Source organism: Macaca mulatta, chromosome 7 (assembly GCF_049350105.2).
Source record: "Macaca mulatta isolate MMU2019108-1 chromosome 7, T2T-MMU8v2.0, whole genome shotgun sequence".
In the NCBI taxonomy this organism is placed as follows: domain Eukaryota; kingdom Metazoa; phylum Chordata; class Mammalia; order Primates; family Cercopithecidae; genus Macaca; species Macaca mulatta.
This window is the reverse complement of record NC_133412.1, coordinates 23,559,987-23,569,539: the sequence shown is the minus strand read 5'-3', so window position 1 is coordinate 23,569,539 and position 9,553 is coordinate 23,559,987.

The window sequence follows — 9,553 nt, the reverse complement described above, 5'->3', positions numbered from 1 at the left end:
TTCACTCCCCATCAGATGGTGAGTTCCTTGAGGACAGTTTTCAATTTATAATCATCTTTGTGTTCCTAGTCGGTAGTACAGAACAGGTGTTTATTAAATGCTTATTCAGTGAGTACATGAAAATATATTCCTTCTATTACTTCAACAGGATGACAGTAAAGGTAATGTTTTACCAAATATTCAAGTGAGGCAGGTGTAAACAAGTCACATACTAAAATGTGGCAAATGTTTGCAAGATAAAATGCCACTAAGAATTAAATTGCAGAGTAAGAGACTTGGGTACTAATTATCCAATATAATCACATGTGCTTAACATTTCACTTAATTGTAGCTATCATCCAAAATGCTTCTTTGCCCTACCTAGATGCTGGTTTAGAGAAACTGACCATTTATCTATGAATATTCGAAGAGGAGGAAGGTGCCTTTGCACTACCAGATCTGACTCCAGCTCCTAGCCTCACAAACATCATCAGGCATAGACACAGCCTGGGGATCGTGTCAAAACAGAGATTCTGAGTCCATAGTTCTGGTGCATTATTTGGGACTTTGTGAATCGAGCAAACTCCCTGGTAATGATAGTGTTGATGCTGCTGGTCCTCGGATCTTACTTTCAGTGGCAAGGACTGCAAGCACTTTAACTTCATGCAGTATAAGGTGGCTTTCAGGGAACTGAACACCAAAGTATCTATTGCTGTGCATGTAACTATACTGAAAGTTTCTTTCATCCTATGTGAGCATCTAAGTGGATTTAAGTTAATTTGTGAACTCATTATTTGATGATCAAGTATTTTTTTAATGATTAAACTAAATTCTAAATATTTCAGGCAGGGATTTTTTCCTCATAAAAACTTCAGAAATTTTCATCTTGTTATTTTATTTTTATTGTTTTATGTTACATTGTTTTGTATCGTCATTTTTGGCACCAAGCCAAGCTTCCTGACCTGTGAGCCACAGAAGAGGCCTCCCTAGACTTAAAAGTCATATAGACCAACCACCAAAAACCAGTCCTGGCAATGTTTTGAGAAAAGTCATGTTCAATATAGAAACATAAGAGGAAATGACCAAAAAATAATAATATGCAAGACAATTAAAAAATTCAAAAAGATTTTTAAAAAACTTTGAAAAACCTAAACCAGATATAGATCAATCAAAAGAAAAAAAATTATTGAAAAGGTCTAAGAAGCAAGTAAAATCGAATTGTTGTTTAGAAGGTCGGTGCTTTAAGAGAAAAAAATACTCAAAATTAAGTATGTGAGGACAGAGGCCCCCCAAAAATAAAAACAAATTGAGTGAGCTAACCTTCAACTATCTTGTTTTAACTTTTATTTTATGTTCAGGGGTACATGTGCATGTTTGTTACATAGGTAAACTTGTGTTATAGGGGTTTGTTGTACAGATTATTTCATCATCCAGGTATTAAACCATTAGTTATTTTTCTGATCTTCTCCCTTCTCCCACCTTCCACTCTCCAGTAGGCCCCAATTTCTGTATTTCCCCTCTCTGTGTCCATGTGTTCTCATCATTTAGCTTCCACTTGTAAGTGAGAACATGCAGTATTTGGTTTTCTCTTCCTGCAATAGTTCACTTATGATAATGGCCTCCAGCTCAACACACATTCCTGAAAAGGAAATGATCTCATTCTTTTTTATGGCTGCATAATATTCCATGGTGTATATGTACCACATTTTCTTTATCCAGTCTACCATTGATGGGCATTTAGGTTGATTCCATGTCTCTGCTACTATGAATAGTGCTGTAATGAACATATACGTGCCTGTGTCTTTATAATAGAACAATTTATATTCTGTTGGGTATACACTCAGTAATGGGATTGCTGGGTCAAATGGCAGTTCTGTTTTTAGGTCTTTGAGGAAAGGCCACACTGTTTTCCACAATGGCTGAACTCATTTACACTCCCACCAATAGTGTATAAGAATTCCTTTTTCTCCACCACCTCGCCAGCACGTTTTATTTTTTATTTTTTATTTTTTGACTGTTTAACAGCCATTTGATTAGGGTGAGATGGTATCTCATTGCAGTTTTGATTTGCATTTCTCTAATGAACAGTGATGTTGAGTTTGTTTCATATGATTGTTGGCTGCATAAATGTCTTTTTTTTGAAAAGTGTTTATCTCCTTTGCCCACCTTTTTGGTAACCCTCAACTTTCATAGATTTTAGAAACATAGAAAATATTCCTGCACAATAGAAAAATAATCACAGTGGTTGCACATGTTGCATGACTACCATCAGGCACAGAAGCTTTTTAAATACACTATGTACCTTATCTCACTTAATTCTCTTGACAACCTCATGGGGTATGTACTATTATTAAGGCCAGGTGATTAGAAAGCAATAAAATTAAAATGCTATTCAACAAGTTCTTAAAACCTCAAAGGAGTAAGAATCACTTTTTTCTTTAAATGGTCCTTTCTGGAATTCCGTAATGAAAATAAGAATCATTCATTTTAATAACATTTATTGAGCCAGTAACCAGAAAGCACATTAATAAGGATATTACATGTATTACTTAATTTTCATAGCAAATCTATGAGTTAAAAATTACTATTATTTTTATTTTACTGATGAGGGAACTCAGGTTTAGAGACGTTGAGTACCTGTCCACTCAAACAGTAAGAAACAGAAGCATGACTCAATGTCCTCCTTATGTCAGTTAGGTTGTTTACAGTTTTATAATATATTTTTAAAGGCTATATTCTTTAAAAAATTGTGTACATCCTTTAAAAATTGGTGCATATCCTGGTGTGCAAAAGTTTCCTTAGGTAAATAGCGATAAGAGGTACTGACAGATCACAGGAAATACCCATGTTCAACTTTACTATGAAATGCCAATCTGCATTCCACAGAAGTGTTACAATTTATACCCTCATCAAAAGTGAACGGGAGTTTCTGTGGCTCCACATTCTTGCCAGCACCTCATACATTCTAATAGTTTAATTTTCTCTAATTTTGTAGTTTTAGTTTTCTTTCCCCTGGTTAATGAGATTTAATATCTTTCAAATATTAATAGAACATTTTTGTTTTGTCATCTTTGAGGTTTGTGCTCATTGATTTTTTTCATTTTTCTATTGGTTTTTTTTTTTTTTTTTTGAGTGACAGAAGTATCTAGATATACTACACACTAATCCTTTCTTGTTTACATGTATTGCAAATATCTCCTCCAAGTTTGTAGCATTTTTTATTCACTCTGTTTATGGTATCTTTTAGGAAAGAGAAATCATTGGCTATTTTCCTTTATGCTTTGTGCTTTTTGTATCTATTTAAAGAAATCTTTCTCTACTAAAAGGTCCATCAGTCACAAGGTTTTCTTCTAAACATATTATAATTTTCCCTTTTATCTTCCTGAATTTGGTTTGCATGTGGATGTGAAGTAGAGATTTGTGATATATATTTTCAGAGCCCCATCCATGCTCCTTAGGCCCTCCCAAATCTCTCCCAGAGCTCACCCAGAGCTTTAGGGAAGAAGAGTTCTACATTTGGTTTTCTACCTTAGGCATTTGATTGAGGGTATTCTCTGGCTACTGAAGCAGGCTTGGCCCATACACAGAACTGTCTAAAAAAGGACCAAAGTCCCAAGAGCGACTTCAGCCTAAGAAAGAAAAGTATCCCAACTTCTTCATATGAATAAAGTTCCCCATAATCACAACCTCCTTCACCACAATGATAACCAACTTTTAACATGCATTTCTTCACCCCTGAATGAGACGATTGGAATGTACTTTCTATAGTGTCTCTGAGATTCACAGTAGACTTGAGCCCTTGTTCCCACAGTGATAGCCAACTTATTAACGTACATTTTATTATCTTTCCCTCCTCTAATTTATTTCCTCACTCACTGACTTGCTTCCTGAGATCACCTCCCAAATAAATGCTTTTATTTGAATCCTTGGTTCAATTTCAGTTATTGCAGTAATGCAAAATGTTCTAGAAAGCAAACCTTCAGGATGAGATACTATAACTAGGTTACTTACCAGTCAGATGGCAAAGGGTTTCCAATGCTATAATAAATGGGATGGTAATGAACACTTTTATTCTTTAGTATCACTTTACCGAGAATCTCACCTATGGTGGACTGGGAGGAAGCACAGGTAAAAGAGGAAACACTAACATATACTTATTTCCATATATATACACTATATATACAAAATATATATATGCAGTCTACAGAAGTTCTACAATTTACACACACACACGTGTTTATGTGTATCGTGAGGATAGAAAGGTTGGCTGGGTTTTTTCAACTATATTGGAAGGATGAAAAAAAAACAGGCTCATGTCTCCCAAATATTAGCTTAGGGCCTGCTATGAAAGCAGAAGGCCTCTATTGTGTCTTTAAAGGGACTCTTATCTCCAGCAGCCAGAAGGCAGAATATGCTCAAAATCGGGATTAATATTTGATTGTAAGGATGGTAGGAGTTAAGAAGAAGCTGACTTAATAGGCATTGCAAGTCTTCTATGTCAAAAATAGAGTCCTGATAAGGCAAGTCTCAGAGGGAGATATCTGAGCTCTCAGATTGCTGTGAGCGCTGTGGGCCAGCAGCAGAAGACACCGCTTCCTTGCTAGAGAAGAGCAGATTCCGTAACTTGAAAACCACAGAAAGCAGATGATTCACAAGATGAGTCTGTTCTCCTCAATGTAAACAATTAAATAAAATTCAGCGATATAGTAAATTCAATGTCTCACCTTGTTGATTATAGCTAGGTTCCTGGAGCCAGTCCAGATACACTGCTACACTTGGAAACAATGCTTCCACATCAGTAGCTCTCAAAATGTGGTCTACAAATCCCTACAGATCTGACAAACCTTTCTGGGAGTCCACAAGGTCAAATGATTTTCAAACTAAGACACTATTTGCCTATTCTGTGCTTGGGTGACATTTCCACTGAGAGTACCAAAGCAATGGTGTATTCAATTTCTGGTGCCTTAGCAAAAAAGTTAAAGCAATGGCACCACACTGTACTAATATTCTTCACTGCCAATTTTTAAAGTCAGTTTTTCTAGGGCTTTACTTGATGAAGCAGTCAAAATCATTATTAATTTTTAAAATTGATCCTTGGGAACATGTCTTTTTAATATTCAATGTGACAAAATAAGAAGAAGTATGCATAGAGCTTTTACGGCATACCAAAGTATGAGAGTTATATCAAGGGAAAGCAATTCTGAAATTATTTCAAAATTATTTCCATAAAGGGGCTGAGTAAGCCCCTTTAATGGAACAACGCTTTGTCTTGAAATAACAACTGACAGGCATAGAGTGGTTATTCAGGCTTGGCTATTTGGCAGTCATTTTCCCAAAAATGAACGAATAAGCCTGTCAAGTCCAAGAAAACAACTGATAAATTGTTACCAATGATGAACTTGGAGGCTTCAGGTAAAAATTAGAACCGTGGCAAGTTTCTATGTTACATCTTGAATTTGACCCACTTCCCAGTACTTAAAGACTTTTTAATGAGACCGGTGATTTTATTAAATAATGTGACTTTTAAAATATTGTACAATGGAATACATCAACATTTCGAAGATCTGTATAACTCAGTGAGCTAATATTTTCCAAATGATCAATGTGTGATGTTACAAGACCATGCATAGCTAAAGAATTTATTTAAGGTGCAAGATAGGCCAGTGAATTTTAATCCAGCAGAAGATGAAAAGTTCATGGAAATTATTTCAGATGCCATATCACAGCTGTACTTTAAGAAACTACTACTTGCCAAGTTTTTGTGCAGTATTAAAGAATATTCACAACTATCTGATAAGGCTATTACAGCATTCTTCCCTTTTCCAACTACGTATTTTGTGAAGCTTGATTTTCTACATACACGACAGCCAAAACAGCATTTAAGTACAGACTGAATCCAAAACCAGAAAACTCTATCTTCTGTTGTGTTTCATATCAAAAGACTTGCAAAATGTAAATGAATGCCACTATTCTCACTTCTGTTTTATACTTTAAAAATTTCATAAGAATATATTAGATGTATTAACCTGTAATTTTGTTATTTTAAAATGAATTAACACAAATATACTTTAACATTTCTCAGTTTAATTTCTAATATGATAAAGTTTCTCAGTTTAATTTCTCAGTAAAATTTCTCAGTTTAATTTCTAATATAGTCAGGGGGTGACAAGCGGAGGGAAGAGCATCAGGACAAATAGCTAATGCATGTGGGGCTTAAAACCTAGGTGACAGGTTGACAGGTGCAGCAAACCACCATGGCACATGTATACCTATGTAACAAACCTGCACATTCAGCACATGTATCCCAGAACTTAAAATAAAATAAATTTTTTAATTTATAAAAATATATTAGATATGTTAACCTGTAATTGACTTATTTTGTCATTTTAAAATGAATTATGACAAACGTATTTTAATATTTTTGTTTAATTTCCAATGTGGTAAATATTGGTAGGCATAACCCACATAGGCAAAAACTATTCAGAGTTCTCAGACATTGTGAGAGTGCAAATGGATCTCAAGACCAAATAGTTTTGAGAACTATTAGCTTTTAGTAAATAAGGTATAGGTGCTGAAATTTCCTTGTCAGTATACAAAAGGAGTTAGAAAAACTCAGAGAGATAGGGCCGGGCGCGGTGGCTCAAGCCTGTAATCCCAGCACTTTGGGAGGCCGAGACGGGCGGATCACTAGGTCAGGAGATCGAGACCATCCTGGCGAACACGGTGAAACCCCGTCTCTACTAAAAAATACAAAAAACTAGCCGGGCGAGGCGGCGGGCGCCTGTAGTCCCAGCTACTCGGGAGGCTGAGGCAGGAGAATGGCGTCAACCCGGGGGGCGGAGCTTGCAGTGAGCTGAGATCCGGCCACTGCACTCCAGCCCGGGCGACAGAGCCAGACTCCGTCTCAAAAAAAAAAAAAAAGAAAAGAAAAACTCAGAGAGGAGGTATCCTTACTAAAATGGATTTGTTATAGAAAATCCATTTCAGAAAATCACCAGTTCCCTATGTGTCCTGGGAGGGAGCAGAGGACACCAGAATGTATTAAAGTAACAAAAAATGCACAAGTCGGGGAGGCACAGTCTGTCCCCTGTGGGCTTGAATGAATGACAGAAGACACTATTATAAACTAGGCTCCCTAGTGTCAATATGGATAGAATCCCAGAACAGCAAAGTCCAAATTATGATACATAACAGTCAGAGGAAAGGTGGAGATGATTATGCTAATGGACAGCAAAAGAGAATGGCAACCATGCCTCCTAACCCATTGGGATCTTCACTATGGCTGAAATACCATGGTATTCACAGGAGTGAAACCGATGGAAAACAATTAGAATATTGCTTGACTTATGTAATTTTTTAAAATGCTTTGAGATGGAAAGCAGAAGGCTGATGTCAATTGATGCAATGTAAAAATCACAAGCTCTGTTTCCGGACTTGAGCCAGTTCTCAGACACAGAGTCCATCAATTGAAGCAGAGGTCAGACACTCTTAAGAAAGGACCTGCATCCCCACAGGAGTATGTACAAAATATTCCCCCAATCCTTACCCAAAAGGACTTACATGCATTTACACAGGTAACACTGGGAAAAAAAGGAATGCACAGATCTTTTGAGAGCTATTGAATACAGGGTTTGAGGTGACAGCAATACCAGGAGTCCAAAAATGCCAGCATTCTCTGTAATTAGACAGGGGCCAAATGGAGAACGTGATAAATGGAGTCCTGGACCAAATATATATAAATCTACCACACACTGGGTCGAACTGGTCTGCAGATCACTCTTTGTTCACTTCCCCAGTGCCTGGATGAGATAAATATATTTAGGAGCTAATAGAACCCTCAACTGATTTTCCAACCTGTGGAGTAAGAGCCTTTTAACAGAAAAGGCCAAACCGAAGCAACTGAAACTGCATTACCCTAGTCAAGATACTCAGTTGTAAGCAATATCATAACCCAGCTAGGATTTCACAAAATAGTGCAACCCTTGAAGATTTAAAGAAGGTAGGGATGATAGTCTTCAACATATATCCCCATTTAATTCACTAGTATGGCCCTGCAAAAAACAGATGGATATGGCAGATGGTGATAGACTCCAGTAAATTTAACAAATGGTAACCCCAATCATACGTGCTGTGCTAAAGATAGTATCTTTACTACAGCAGATAAACACAGCCTCTGGTTTCTGGAAGCAATTAATTTCCTCAGTGTGTTCTTTTTAATATCCATCAGGACGGAGAATCAAAAAGTTTGCATATACCCTGCAGAGGCCCTGGTTCCCGCAGGTGTAACATTTCTATCAGAGTTATAGTGAGTATTCAAGTAAACTTAAAACTATGACTGCCATCTGATCGTTGTGGACTTCTTGTGTCATTGAACCAACAGGTAAAAGAAAAAGCAGTTATTATACTCATATAGTAACCTAGCTAGTAAATATGAAGTAAATATAAGAAGCAAGGATTTCTACTTCGTATTAGACACAAAGAGAAATATATCAAAAACTCTGAGTGTGTCTCTGGTGTGTCTCTTGGTTCTTACATGTCTGGTGATAGTAGTAAATGAGAAACTGTAGAAAATGAGATTGACAAGGGCGAGGTAACTAGAGGTCAGACCCTGAAGGGATGAAGGTCTCTTCCGCTCTACTGGACAACCAATGTGCAAAAGCGGAAATATTAGATGAGAATAAGGGAGAGGAGATAATGAATATTAATTTCATTCTCACAACTGACTCCATTAAAGTAACCATATCTTGTCTCACTGCATTCCTGGGGACTTTTTTCTAAGATTGTAAAAAATCAACACCAAGAAGAATCAAAGATAGAACATAGTGGATTTAAAGTGAAGCACAAAGGGAACTGAGTATTAAAATGATGCATCTCAGTGCTATAGGAGCCCTGCTCCCATACCCATTTTTCCTACCCAAAAGGTCCCATGCAGCTATATTGAACAATTTCTGTATATACCAACAATGGCATGCCCCATGTGTCTGCATCTCTATGTCTGAGATTTTTCTCTGACCGTGGAAACATATTCAGCCTGTGCACGCAAGCAGGACAGAAATTTCAGAGAAGTCGTGAATGACCTGATGTGGTTCTAAAGATGATCACAAATTCTTTAATACTCCTATCATCAAGAGGTAGGGTGTATTCCCTTGCCCCTTGTATCTGAACTGGCTTTGATGATGTATTTGAAGTGGAAGCGACAATGTATGACTTATGAGGCTAGGTTAGCAATGCCTATGCAGATTCCACCTTTTTCCTCGAGATTAGACTTCCAGGATAGGAGGATGCTCAAGTCATATGGAAAGATGACAAATGGGTGTTCCGGTTGCTAGTTTCCACCGACCCCAACCTCTGGTTCACCCTCAATCAAGTGGCAAATATGATGAAAGAAGCCTCCAGGTGATTCTGATCCCTTTTTCTCGAGTCACCCTCAGTCATTTGAGTCCTCTTAGTTAAGTCTCCAAGCACTGTGAAGCAGAGACAAGCTATCCCCACTATGCCCTGTCCAAATTCCTACTGATAGAGCCCATGAGTCTAATAAAGTGAGCTTTTTATTTAATGCTACTAAATCTTAGGG